Below are 14,410 nucleotides of genomic sequence, written 5' to 3'. Positions count from 1 at the left end.
ACAAGGGTCCCAGCTACATAACAAATTTTCCTTTTGTTTGATAAAGTCCTTCTTTATATCCCAAAAAAGTAAGTATCATTGGTGCGGTTGACTCAATAATCCACCGGTTTCCCTCGTTCAAAAGGCATACAAATGAAACCGTAATTACCAATAAACTTCTTCCAAACATATCAAACAATGTTCCTAATCAATCATCAGGTACCCTAATATGTAAATAAACAATACAATTTAAGACAGAGAATACCGGAGACCATTGCCAGAGATAAAAAACGAAGTGCACGCCCTCACCTGAACATGCAACAAACACTACAGCCAAATTGGGAGCCAATTACTAATACTATAAATTCTAGCTCATTTTTCAACAAACAAGCCTGAAACTCTTTCTAAAGAATGTTGACATCTGGTGGAAGCCCTAGGAACTGCAATCTGAGAGGTCTTCCTTTTATATTCCCATTCTCAGCTATTGTAATCAGTGGTGAGCTGAAAATGAAAATTCTGGATGCATTGTCCTCAAATTTTCGCTTGCCATATTAGTTGTGTTATACTCACAGACATTATTTTATCTGTTTAGGAAACTTTAGAGTGCTTTCTATCTATATGCATATCCAAGCTTCTGGGCTTGAGTAACAGGCAGTACTTTGGGAACCTTATTTATTAATAATAAATCTGTATTTACAAAGACGGCCTACCCCAGACGACACTGAAACAATTGTGCATTGCGCAATGGGACTCCCAATCACAGCCAGATGTGATATAGCCTGGAATCGAACCAGGGACTGTAGTGACACCTCCTGCTCTGTAATGCAGGGCCTTAGACCGCTGCGCCACTCAGGAGCCAAAGAAACAACTGGCAAAGGTTGGCTACTTTGAAGAACCTCAAATATAAAATATATTGTTTAACACTTTTTGGTTACTACATGATTCCGTATGTGTAATTTCATAGTTTTGATGTCTTCAATATTATTCAAAAACGTAGAAAATATTACAAATAAACAAAAAGCCTTAAATATGTAGTTGTGTCCAAACTTTTGAATGGTACAGTCTGTTGAAGTGTGTCAAATATGTTTGAAAACACTATGTTAAAAGCACTGTGTGGGCTTGTCCCTAGGATTACCAAAAGACAAAGAGCTGGATCAGTGGTTCATCAATCAGGGCCTTCTTTGCGACCATCAGGTTACGTACCTGGGACAAACCATGAGCTAGACAAAAACCTTGTCTATGATGAGAGAGGGAGTTGGGATACTGACAGAGGCTGGGCTACGTTGTTAATATGAGCAAACCAGTGGACAGATAAGTGCAGACTTCTGACATTGTGGACATAAAAATGTACATGTGTCATGCTATTCCAGATGTTTTATTTTTGTTTAACAACTTTCACACACAAGTAAAATAATAGAACAATTATTATTTATTTCAAACCCATACTATTTCTGTTTCTTTATGTATGTGTTTAAAATGTCATACAAAAAAACATGGGAAGGAATGACAGATATTATTATTATTATTTTTTTGATTGAAATTAAATTGAATTGTTCTATGAGTTTAAATTGTCATACAAAAAAAAAAACTATGGAAAATCCACAATGTCAGAAGCCTGCACTTATCTATCCACTGCTTGCTCATAATAGCAGCATAGCCCAGCCTCTGTCACTATCCCACCTCCCTCTCTCATCCTGTACCCCGGGGACACAATAAACACTATCCCACCTCCCTCTCTCATCCTGTACCCCGGGGACACAATAAACACTAGAACCACATCCCACTCGTTGAGAGGGAGTGTATGGGCAGTTCCAGCGTCTTACGGGGCACTTTCACCTCTATAAAAGAGGAACCCTTCTGTCTGCCCTCACAGACACAGCTGCCCTGCTGAAGGCTGGCATGGCACTGAGTACAGGAGTGGTTCTCCGGCTGCTGGTGGTGGTGATGAGGGGTATAGCTGCTCCAGCCCCAATCTGCTCTCTGCTGGGCCAACCCGCTCTGCCTCTCCTGTCTGCCGAGGGGGACATCAACATTGGGGCAGTGTTCCCTCTACATAGGAATGCCCTCTTCAAGGTCCATTCATTCACCTCCAGACCAGAGAAAACACCCTGTATCAGGTATGTGTTGAAAAACAACTATCTGTGGGAACTTTTAGCTGTTAGGCAATATTTCTCATCAGGATAGATTTTTTTTGTGTCTCTCAGTGAAATTAGGCACAGTGCTTAAAAACACTATTGTAAATGATATGTGCATTTATTTTTTGGACAAAACAAGTATACAAATTGTTTCTGTGATACTAAACACAATACTCAACTCATCTCGAATGAATATATCAGTTTTGCTGGTATATGTGATTGTGGCATATGAGATTCCTGGCTTCCATTAACTTATTTTTTGGTTTGTTTCCGCTGTCCAGTTTCGACCCACGTGAGTTCCAGTTTGCACAGACCCTGATCTTTGCCCTGGAGGAGATCAACAACAGCAGTGATCTGCTCCCAGGGCTGTCTCTGGGTTACCAGGTCTATGACTCCTGTAGCTATGCCCCCCTGGCCATCCACTCAGCCCTGGCCCTGATGAACAGCCCTGGGCCTGAGGACAGCCTGGGAGACCCTTCCTCCTGTTCCAGATCTCCAGCCGTGTTGGGTATTGTAGGGGAGTCAAGCTCCACATCAACCATCGGAATATCATCCCTGGTCGGACCATTCAACATCCCTGTGGTGAGACACCTTCTGGTTGTGGCTCTTTAGAGGTAGTTTCATCAATGTCAGCTATGTATGAAAGATCAATTCAAATCTTCCCGTTTCTTCCACACAGATCAGCCACTTTGCCACCTGTGCTTGTCTGAGTAATAAAAAGAAGTTCCCTTCCTTCTTCAGAACCATCCCCAGTGACTTCTACCAGAGCAGAGCCCTGGCAAAGCTGGTCAAACACTTTGGATGGAACTGGGTGGGAGTGGTGAACAGCAACAATGACTATGGTAACAACGGCATGGCCACATTCTTGGAGGCATCGTGGCATGAAGGGGTCTGTGTAGAGTACCAAGAGTCCATCCACCGCACAGACCCCAGAGAGAAGCTCCTGGAAGTCGTCAAGGTCATCCGGAGGGCCACAGCCAAGGTGGTGGTACTGTTCTTGACCTTGGGGGAACTCATCCCCCTGATGAATGAGATGGCCCTGGAGGGAGACCCAGGGCTGCAGTGGGTGGGCAGTGAGGCCTGGATCACAGCCAGACTGCTGACGGAGAACAAGGCCTACGGCTTCCTGAGGGGGGCGGTGGGCTTTGCGATCAGGAATGCCAGGCTGGATGGTCTGGAGGGGTTCCTACAAAAGGTGCACCCCTTCCAGGCGCCAGACAACACCCTGCTCAGGGAGTTCTGGGAGACTGTGTTCAAGTGCTCCTTCGAGGGAGGCAGCAGCACACTGTGCCTAGGAACAGAGAGCTTAGCAAAGCTGAAGAACCAATACACTGACATGTCAGAGCTGAGAATACCCAATAAAGTATACACAGCTGTATATGCGATTGCACACGCTCTACACAATCTACTGACAGACTTAAAGAATGACACAGACAGCGGCAAAAGACCAGTCTACACACCACAGCAGGTGAGCAAGCCTCAGATACGACAAAACATAAATAACATCTCATATGAATCATCCCACTCTCTGTGTCTCTCTCTGTGTCGCTCTGTCTCTCTGTCTCTGTCTAATTCTCTCTCTCACTTTCTCATTGTCTTTGTCTCTCTCTCTCTCTCTCTTTCTGTGTCTCTCTTTCTCTCTCGCTCTCTCTCTCTGTCTCTTTCTAAGTCTCTCTCTGTGTCTCTGTCTCTCTGTGTCTCTGTCTGTGTCTCTCTCGCTCCCTCTCCCTCTCTCTCTCTCTCTCCCTCTCCCCATGTTGTTGAGCAGGTGCTACAGTACCTGAAGGAGGTGAGGTTTAGAGTAAAGACAGGAGAGGAGATCTGGTTTGATGATAACGGAGATGTGGTGGCGTTCTACGACCTAGTGAACTGGCAGCAGGAGGAGGATGGGAGCCTGCAGTTCCATGTTGTGGGGCTGTATGATTCCTCGATGCCCCCTGAACAGCGCATTACCTTCAACAAGGGAAAACTGGTCTGGGCAGGGGGCCAGGCAGAGGTAGGACTAAATACATGTTGACTATGTTGCAAAAGCAAAGCACATGCATACCTCAAACCACTGCAAATGTAAAACATGCATTCTATAATATTTACATAATCCACATAGTTTATCTCAATTCTCTTCTTTTGAATTGGTAATATAACTTCCACAAGTAGTGACATTAAAACATTTCTGCACGTTTATTTATATAAAATACACCAATATTCAGACATGTTGTATTTCTCTACAGGCACCTGCATCAGTGTGCAGTGAGAGCTGTCCCACAGGCACTCGTAAGGCTGTGCAGAAAGGAAAGCCTGTATGCTGTTATGACTGTGTACCATGTGGGGAGGGAGAGATCAGTAATATCACAGGTAATATATAATGCATTTAGGGCTACCTTCAATACTTTCAAGTTCTGTCACTGCCCAACAAGACTAATCAAAAAACACATGACACAGTGACACACTGATTCATGGAATGAATGACGTTCTAATCCTTTTGCAGATTCTAACGGCTGCTATCGATGTGACTTGGAGTATTGGTCCAATGAAAAAGGGACCTCTGTGTGTTGAAACCAGTTGAATTCCTCTCCTATGAAGAAATGATGGGCATAGTTCTGGTGTTTTTCTCCTTACTGGGGTCCGGTGTTACTACTCTGGTAGCTGTGGTGTTTTCAATTCATAAGGACACCCCCATCGTCAGGGCCAACAACTCTGAGCTGAGCTTCCTGCTGCTCTTCTTCTTGACTCTGTGTTTTCTGTGTTCTCTTACTTTCATTGGCCGGCCCTCTGAGTGGTCCTGTATGCTGCGTCACACAGCGTTTGGGATCACCTTCGTCCTCTGCATCTCTTGTGTTCTGGGGAAAACAATAGTGGTGTTGATGGCCTTCAGGGCTACACTTCCAGCCAGTAATATCATGAAATGGTTTGGTCCTCCACAGCAGAGACTCAGTGTTCTTGCTTTCACTCTCATACAGGTCCTGATCTGTGTTCTTTGGTTAACAGTCTCCCCTCCTTTCCCCTACAAGAACATGAAGACCTACAAGGAAAAGATCATTCTAGAGTGTGATGTGGGTTCAGCTATTGGTTTCTGGGCTGTGTTGGGGTATATAGGACTCCTAGCTCTCTTGTGCTTTGTGCTGGCTTTTCTGGCTCGAAAGCTTCCTGATAATTTCAATGAGGCCAAATTCATCACCTTCAGCATGCTCATATTCTGTGCTGTCTGGATCACCTTTCTCCCAGCTTATGTCAGCTCTCCTGGGAAGTTCACTGTAGCTGTGGAGATCTTTGCTATTCTGGCCTCTAGTTTTGGTTTACTTTTCTGCATATTTGCTCCTAAATGTTTCATTATATTGCTGAGGCCAGAGCAAAACACCAAGAAACATATGATGGGGAAGACATCTAATGACATACGATATTAAAGAAACATATTTTGGGAAAGGCGTCAACAAAAGCCCTTTAGGATGAATACTGACCATTGGCCTATTCTAAGTCTTTCTATAATAAACACAGACACATCATATCTAAGTCAGTCATGGGTTAACCTCATCCACAGACACATCATATCTAAGTCAGTCATGGGTTAACCTCATCCACAGACACATCATATCTAAGTCAGTCATGGGTTAAACTCATCCACAGACACATCATATCTAAGTCAATCATGGGTTAAACTCATCCACAGACACATCATATCTAAGTCAATCATGGGTTAAACTCATCCACAGACACATCATATCTAAGTCAGTCATGGGTTAAACTCATCCACAGACACATCATATCTAAGTCAGTCATGGGTTAACCTCATCCACAGGCTCAATTGATACCAAAAAATAGAGCCTGGAAACACTGTGCAATGAAGTGGGACTTGAAAGGGGAAGGGTTCAAATCAAGGCAGGATAGAGAGAGCCTGCTACAGTTTGACTATGAACACTGCAGAAAACCTCACAATGATCATATGACTTTTAGGAAGCCCCAACTGATTCTGAGTTTGGGCATATTTCTTATTTTATTTATTTCACCTTTATTTAACCAGGTAGGCTAGTTGAGATGAAGTGCTCATTTACAAATGCGACCTGGCCAAGATAAAGCAAAGCAGTGCGACACAAACAACAACACAGAGTTACACATGGAATAAAAAAACATGGAGTCAATAATACAATACAGTGTGTGCAAATGAGGTAGGATAAGGGAGGTAAGCCAATAAATAGGCCATAGTAGATACATAATTACAATATAGAATTTAAACACTGGCGTGATAAGATGTGCAGAAGATGAGTGTGCAAGTAGAGATACTGGGGTACAAAAGGAGCAAAATAAGACATTTACATGTGAGAGATAGACGTGAACTCACTTCCTTGTTTAGCCTAATTCGTTTGTAGAGGGCAGGTTCTGAGGGTTTTGTTGGACGGTGATGGACTGAAATATCAGCCAATGTAAATCCGCTCCTGCCATGGGCTCCATTCCTGTCTCTTCATGACCATTGTTGAAAGACGGTTTGAAAGAGAAAGAGCCGGCTGGTAGACGAGATCTGTCACAGGTACATGGATGTTCAATAAGTCCTGAACACACATCCAACAGCACATTATGCCAAGCAGCCATATCTACATGGGTGTGGTCGCACATTATGCCAAGCAGCCATATCTACATGGGTGTGGTCGCACATTATGAAAGTCAAGACAATAATTTTGACATAGCCTATGTTTCTCACTGTTCTACCCCAGCAGCCACTGACAGCCTGCTGTGCTTCCACAGGCCCCCTCAGTGACCCCCTCAGTGACCCCCTCAGTGACTGCTGCTGTCCAGTCCAGGTCCAGATCAGGAGCCCACACACAAGCCCCTTACTGTGCCTCTGTCTCAAAGGCCTGCTCTGGACAAGCATGGTCTACTATCTCATCAAAAACAACATTGACTTCTTAAACCTCTCCTCATAGGCCTGTGGGCCACAACCCAATGTGTGTCAATACACCAATGGGCATGTGGCATTCATACCACCATCAACACATAGCAAGGCCTCAGTGAAATGTGTTATAAAGAATATATGTGTATTTTCCATGTATCGTGTAATGCATTGGCTACCCTTCATGTAATATTACAGTGGTTGTAATAAACAATTCAGCTGTCTAATATCTCTAGATCTCCAGTCTTACTTGAATTGTCACAGCGCTAGAGAAAGACACAAATAAATGAAAACGCTAGAATGGTAATTTTCTATGAATTGTGTGACTCGCTTCAGCTGGCCAAATGTATCTGTATGTAGTAGTAGTAGTAGTAGAAACAATGGTAATAGTAAATCAAATCAAATCAAATTGTATTAGTCACATGCGCTGAATTCAACTGGTCTTGACTTTACGGTGAAATGCTTACTTTCAAGCCCCAAACCAACAATGCAGTTCTAAGAAATATGGATTAGAATAAGAAATAAATTTAACAAGTAATTAAAGAGCAGCAGTAAAATAACAATAGTGAGACTATATACAGGGGGATACCAGTATAGAGTCAACGTGTGGGGGCACCGTTAGTTGAGCTAATATGTACATGCAGGTAGAGTTATTAAAGTAACTATGCATACATGATGACAACAGAGAGTAGCAGTGGTGTAAAATATGGTTATCTTATGGAGACAGTCAAAGAACAATTTTGGAACACCTGGGAACGGGAGGAGGAGAAGGGGGAGAAGTAGATGTAGTAGCTGTAGGCCTAGTGGTAGTAGTAGTGGTAGTAGTAGTGGTAGTAGTAGTGGTAGCAGTACTAGCAGTAGTAGGCAAAATATTAGTTGTAGTGGTAGTAGCCTTAGTGGTATTAGTTGTAGTAGTGTTCGTAGCCCTAGTGGTAGTTGTGGTAGTAGGCCTAGTAGAAGTTGTGGTAGTAGCCGTAGTGGTAGTAGCCCTAGTGGTAGTAACCCTAGTAGTAGTAGTAGTAGGCCTAGTGGTGGTAGTAGGCCTAGTGGTGGTAGTAGAAGTTGTGGTAGTAGGCCTAGTGGTGGTAGTTGTAGTAAGCCTAGTGGTAGTTTACCTAGTAGTAGTTGTAGTAGTAGTGTAAGTTGTAGTTTTGGTAGTAGGCCATGTGGTATTAGTAGTTGTGGTAGTAGACCTTGTGGTGGTAGTGGTAGTAGGCTTTGTGGTAGTATACCTAGTGGTAGTAGTAGTTGTGGTAGTAGGGCAAGTGGAGTTAGTAGTTGTGGTAGTATACCTAATTGAAGTAGTAATAGTAGAGGTAGTTGGCCTAGTGGTAGTAGACCTAGTGGTAGTAGTGGTAGTAGGCTTTGTGGTAGTAGACCTAGTGGTAGTAGTAATAGTAGAGGTAGTTGGCCTAGTAGTAGTAGACCTAGTGGTAGTAGTAATAGTAGAGGTAGTTGGCCTAGTGGTAGTAGTACTGGTAGTGGTTGTAGGCCTAGTGGTAGTAGACCTAGTGGTAGTATTAATAGTAGTGGTAGTAGTGGTGGTAGTAGGCCTATAGTGGTATTAGTAGTATTAGTGGTAGTGGTAGTATTTGTAGTTGTAGTAGGCCTAGTGGTAGTAGTAGCAGTTGTAGTAGTGGACACAGGTCTGGTGGTAGTAGAAGTAGTGGTTGTAGGCCTAGTGGTATTAGTAGTATTAGTGGTAGTAGGCCTAGTAGTAGTAGTGGTAGTAGTTCCAGTAGTAGTAGTGGTAGTAGTTGTAGTAGTACTGGTAATAGACATGGTGACAGCTCCTTAGAATGGACACAGAATTTTGTAAATGCATGCTAGGTGTTGTTGGCTGTCATTTATAACAGTATACAGTGTAGTTGATTGTGTCACATTGGTCCATAATGTAAACAACCCATTCTTCATTGCAGGTGCCAGTGGATATAGGACTCCTGGCTGTCTTGTGCTTTATGCTGCTTTTCTGGCTCGAAAGCTGCCTGATAACTTCAATGAGGCCAAATTCATCACCTTCAGCATGCTCATATTCTATGCATTCTGGATCACCTTTACACCCAGCTTGTCTGAGCTCTCCTGGGAAGTTCACTATAGCTGTGGAGATCTTTGCTATTCTGGCCTCCAGTTTTGGTTACTGTTCTGCGTATTTGCTCCTAAATGTTTTATAATATTTTGGCCAGAGCAAAACACCAAGAAACATATAATGGGGAAGACATCCAATGATGTATGTTGTAACATAACATTATGACATATCATATGACATTATAATGTTAACATATTTAGAAAATGCCTACTATCTGAGACAGTATTTCTCAAATGTTCTGTAATTATCTATGAGGACAACAGCTGCTGCATGTTTCCACCTTAATAAACAAGTGTCACTTGTGTGTTTTTAGTGTTGTGTGCATTTAAATACATCACATTCAACAAGAGAATTGATTATTACCTTTGGTCAAATAATGGATTTTCTAACATGAACATGAGGACGTTGTCGAAGGTGGTCAGGCTATCTCAAGGTGTTAAAGTGTAAACAAAATCACAGGGCAGGAAGACAAACAGACAGACAGACAGACAAACAGGAAGACAGACTACCTGCTGCAGACATGCAGGACCTTAAACAAACACACACACACCAACAAACACACACACAGTAGGACGACTCTCTACAGGTACAGAGGAGCTGCTGCTAATACCACAGAGTTCAGCCCCTGGGAAGGAAACACCTCAAGGCCCCCATCTCATCCTCTAACACAACAATAACAGTAGCAGCTTCCCTTCCAGGGACACAGTATCATATACAGATACCGTCAAATATTGGCCATCTTTGCATGATTCACTATTTATTCTAAAATATGTTGAAGTTGAAATAGTAACATTTGGTGTTTACATTTGATTTAAAAGTGCACAGGACCAACAGCAAAGGACCTTGTGAAGAGGCTGGAGGAAACAGGTACAAAAGTATCTATACTCACAGTAAAACGAGTCCTCTATCGACATAACCTGAAAGGCCACTCAGCCACTGGTCCACAACCGCATGGGGACAAAGATTGTACTTTGTGGAGAAATGTCCTCTGGTCTGATGAAACAGAAATAGAACTGTTTGGCCATAATGACCATCGTTATGTTTGGAGGAAAAAAGGGGAGGCTTGCAATCCGAAGAACACCATCCCAACCGTGAAGCACGGGGGTGGCAGCATCATGTTGTGGGGGTGCTTTGCTGCGGGAGGGACCGGTGCACTTTAAAAAAATAGATGGCATCATGAGGTGGGAAAATGATGTGGATATATTGAAGCAACATCGCAAGACATCAGTCAGGAAGTTAAAGCTGGGTTGTAAATGGGAATGTATTGAAAGAAATAAAAGCTGAATATATGATTCTCTCTAATATTATTCTGACATTTCACTTTCAGAAAAAAGTGGTGATCCTAACTGATCTAAGACAGGGAATTGTGAAAAAAATTAGTTTAAATGAATTTGGCTAGGTGTATGTAAACTTCAGACTTCACCTGTACCTTAGCAGTCAAAAGTTTGGACACACCTACTCATTTAAGGGTTTTTATTTATTTTTACTATTTTCTACATTGTAGAATAATAGTGAAGGCATCAAAACTATGAAGTAACACATTTAGAATCATGTAGTAACCAAAAAAAGTGTTAAACAAATCAAAATATATTTTATATTTGTGATTCTTCAAAATAGCCACCCTTTGTCTTGATGACAGCTTTGAACACTGTTGGTATTTTCTCCACCAGCTTCATGAAGTAGTCACCTGGAATGCATTTGAATTAACATGTTTTCCTTGTTAAAATTGTATTTGTGGAATTGATTTCCTTCTTTATGCATTTGAGACAATCAGTTAAATTGTGACAAGGTAGGGGTGGAATACAGAAGATAGCCCTATTTGGTTAAAGACCAAGTCCATATCATGACAAGAACAGCTCAAATAAGCAAAGAGAAGCAACAGTCCATAATTACTTTAAGCCATGAATTTTAGTCAATACGGATCATTTGCAACCATCAAGCACTATGATGAAACTGGCTCTCATGAGGCCCACCACAGGAGAGGAAGACCCAGAGTTACCTCTGCTGCAGAGGATATATTCATTAGAATTACCAGCCTCGGAAATTGCAGCCAAATAAATGGTCGAATTGCTGCTAGTACTAAAGGACACAAACAAGATGAATAGACTTTCTTAGGCCTAGAAGCACGAGCAATGGACAGTAGACCAGTGGAAATCTGTCATTTGGTCTGATGAGTCCAAATTTGAGATTTTTGGTTCCAACCACTGTCTTTGTGAGATGCAGAGTAGGTGAATGAATGATCTCTACATGTGTGGTTCCCTCCGTGAAGCATTGATACCCCATCCCAGTGATACTCCATCCCATCTGGTTGGCACTTAGTGGGTCTATCATTTGTTTTTCAACAGGACAATAACCCAAAACAGTCTGTGTAAGGGCTATTTGACCAAGGAGAGTGATGGAGTGCTGCATTAGATGACCTGACCTCCACAATCACCCCACAACCCAATTGAGATGGTTTGGGATGAGTTCGAATGCAGAGTGAAGATAAGCAGCCAACACGTGCTCAACGTATGTGGGAACTCCTTCAAGACTGTTGGAAAAGCATCCCTCATGAAGCTGGAGGAGAGAATGATGTTGTGGAAATTTCCTCTATTTCCCAAATCATGAGCGCAAACCACACACACAAGTCAGAGTTAGTTATCAAAGTCCATCTTTAATTATATCAGCTCTATCACAATCCTGTGACTCTCAGGTAATACAGTGTCTCTCAATGAATTCTCTGAGAGCCTCCTCCACATTGCAATAGCATTTTGACTTTCAACAGTTCAGTATCTCTAATGAAAAGTTGAGAGTCCCAACACAATGGCAAATGGGATCCTTTATAGCAAAGATACACAGGATAAGACAGCATTGGCATAATTCATTGTTCAGCTTTGTCTCCTTTCTCAAACTCAGAACCATAAACCAATCCTCCATATCAACAGGCATATATCAAATCCATCCTATCTTGACAAGATCACAGAGACAGTCTGACTGGCACACAGACATTGTGGAGCCAAGAGATACACGCTTGATGATCCCTTGACCTCTCCCCTCTCTGCGGCCCATGCAACTTAGTGTTGACATAGAACAGATACTGCAACCCTGCCACAGTATTCTACAAAAATAACATTCTTGATGAGAAGTAACTTACAAACATATGATGAATATAAAACATCTTACCTATGTTACCAACAAATTCTGATTATTCCCTAACAATGACAAGAGTAGGAAAAAGCTGTCAAGGCAATTTAAAACACATTTGTTTTATTTTTAAAACCTCTATGAGATAGGGTCTAGTTTCCTGAATTTCCGCCTGATTGACGTGCCCAAAGTAAACTGCCTGTTACGCAGGCCCAGAAGCCAGGATATGAATATAATTGGTAGCATTGGATAGAAAACACTTTGAAGTTTCCCGAAAATGTTGAAAAAAGTCTGAGACTTTAGCAAAATTGATATGGCAGGAAAAAATCAGAAGAAAATCAGAACAGAATTTTTATTTTTTGAGCTCCCAGGCTCTTATTATGTAAACCTATAGTTTCTATGTGTATCCGTCTCCCAGATTGCAATTCCTATGGCTTCCACTAGATGTCAACAGTCTTTATTCAAGGTTTCAGGCTCCTTTTCTGAAAAACAAACAAGTATTTTGAGTTTTTCTTAGGATACCACCTGAAGTAAATTTGGCTAGCGAGGGAGAGGGAGTGCGCTTACAGATTTTCCTTTCCTGTTGAACATACAACTTTCCGTAGGAAATATTTTATTTATGTTTTAAGTACCTTAAGACAGAGAATTTTAAGACAGAGAATACCGGAGACCATTGCCGGAAATAAAAAACGAAGTGCACGCCCTCACCGGAACACGCAACTGTAACGGCTTTCTTCTTGGGAAGGAGAGGCAGACCAAAACGCAGCGTGGTTAGAGTTCATGTTAATTTAATAAGGTAACTCAAACATGAACAGGATACAAAACAATAAACGTGAAAACCGAAACAGTCCTAACTGGTGCATAAAACACAAAGACAGGAAAAAACCACCCACAAATCCCAACACAAAAAAGGCTACCTAAATATGGTTCCCAATCAGAGACAATGACTAACACCTGCCTCTGATTGAGAACCATATCAGGCCAAACATAGAAATAGACAAACTAGACACACATAGAATGCCCACCCAGCTCACGTCCTGACCAACACTAAAACAAGGAAAGCACACAAGAACTATGGTCAGAACGTGACAGCAACAAACACTACAGCCAAAATGGGAGCCAATTACCAATACTTCAAATTTTAGCTCATTTTTCACCTGAAACTCTTTCTAAAGACTGTTGACATCTATTGGAAGCCCTAGGAACTGCAATCTGAGAGGTCTTCCTTTTATATTCCCATTCCCAGCCATTGTATTCAGTGGTGAGCTCAAAAAATGTAATTCTGGATGGATTGTCCTCAGGTTTTCTCTTGCCATATTATGTCTGTTATATTCACAGACATTATTTTATCAGTTTTGGAAACTTTAGAGTGCTTTCTATCTATATGCATATCCAAGCTTCTTGCATTGCCCAATGGGACTCCCAATGGGACTCATTGCCCAATGGGACTCCCAATCACAGCCAGATGTGATATAGCCTGGAATCAAACCAGGGACTGTAGTGACACCTCCTGCTCTGTAATGCAGGGCCTTAGACCGCTGCGCCACTCAGAAGCCAAATAAACAACTGGCAAAGGTTGGCTACTTTGAAGAACCTGAAATATAAAATATATTGTTTAACACTTTTTTGGTTACTACATGATTCCGTATGTGTAATTTCATAGTTTTGATGTCTTCAATATTATAAAAAAATGTAGAAAATATTAAAAATAAACAAAAAGCCTTGAATATGTAGTTGTGTCTAAACGTTTGAATGGTACAGTCTGTTGAAGTGTGTCAAATATGTTTGAAAACACTATGTTAAAAGCACTGTGTGGGCTTGTCCCTAGGATTACCAAAAGACAAAGAGCTGGATCAGTGGTTCACCAATCAGGGCCTTCTTTGCGACCATCAGGTTAAGTACCCGGGACAAACCATGAGCTAGACAAAAACCTTGTCTATGATGAGAGAAGGAGTTGGGATACTGACAGAGGCTGCACTTATCTATCCACTGCTTGCTCATAATAGCAGCGTAACCCAGCCTCTGTCACTATCCCACCTCCCTCTCTCATCCTGTACCCCGGGGACACAATAAACACTAGAACCACATCACACTCGTTGAGAGGGAGTGTATGGGCAGTTCCAACGTCTTACGAGGCACTTTCACCTCTATAAAAGAGGAACCCTTCTGTCTGCCCTCACAGACACAGCTGCCCTGCTGAAGGCTGGC

The 14,410-nt window shown here is 42.1% G+C and overlaps 1 pseudogene; it reads left to right on the top strand.

Moving 5' to 3' along the window:
* The first annotated feature begins 1,877 nt into the window (after positions 1-1,877).
* Positions 1,878-5,701, top strand: LOC112265731 (annotated as a pseudogene).
* The last annotated feature ends 8,709 nt before the right edge of the window (positions 5,702-14,410 follow it).

The sequence above is a fragment of the Oncorhynchus tshawytscha genome, linkage group LG13, assembly GCF_018296145.1.
Source record: "Oncorhynchus tshawytscha isolate Ot180627B linkage group LG13, Otsh_v2.0, whole genome shotgun sequence".
Classification (NCBI taxonomy): domain Eukaryota; kingdom Metazoa; phylum Chordata; class Actinopteri; order Salmoniformes; family Salmonidae; genus Oncorhynchus; species Oncorhynchus tshawytscha.
Note: the sequence above shows the minus strand (reverse complement) of the source record. Positions and strands in the feature narration are given on the sequence as shown.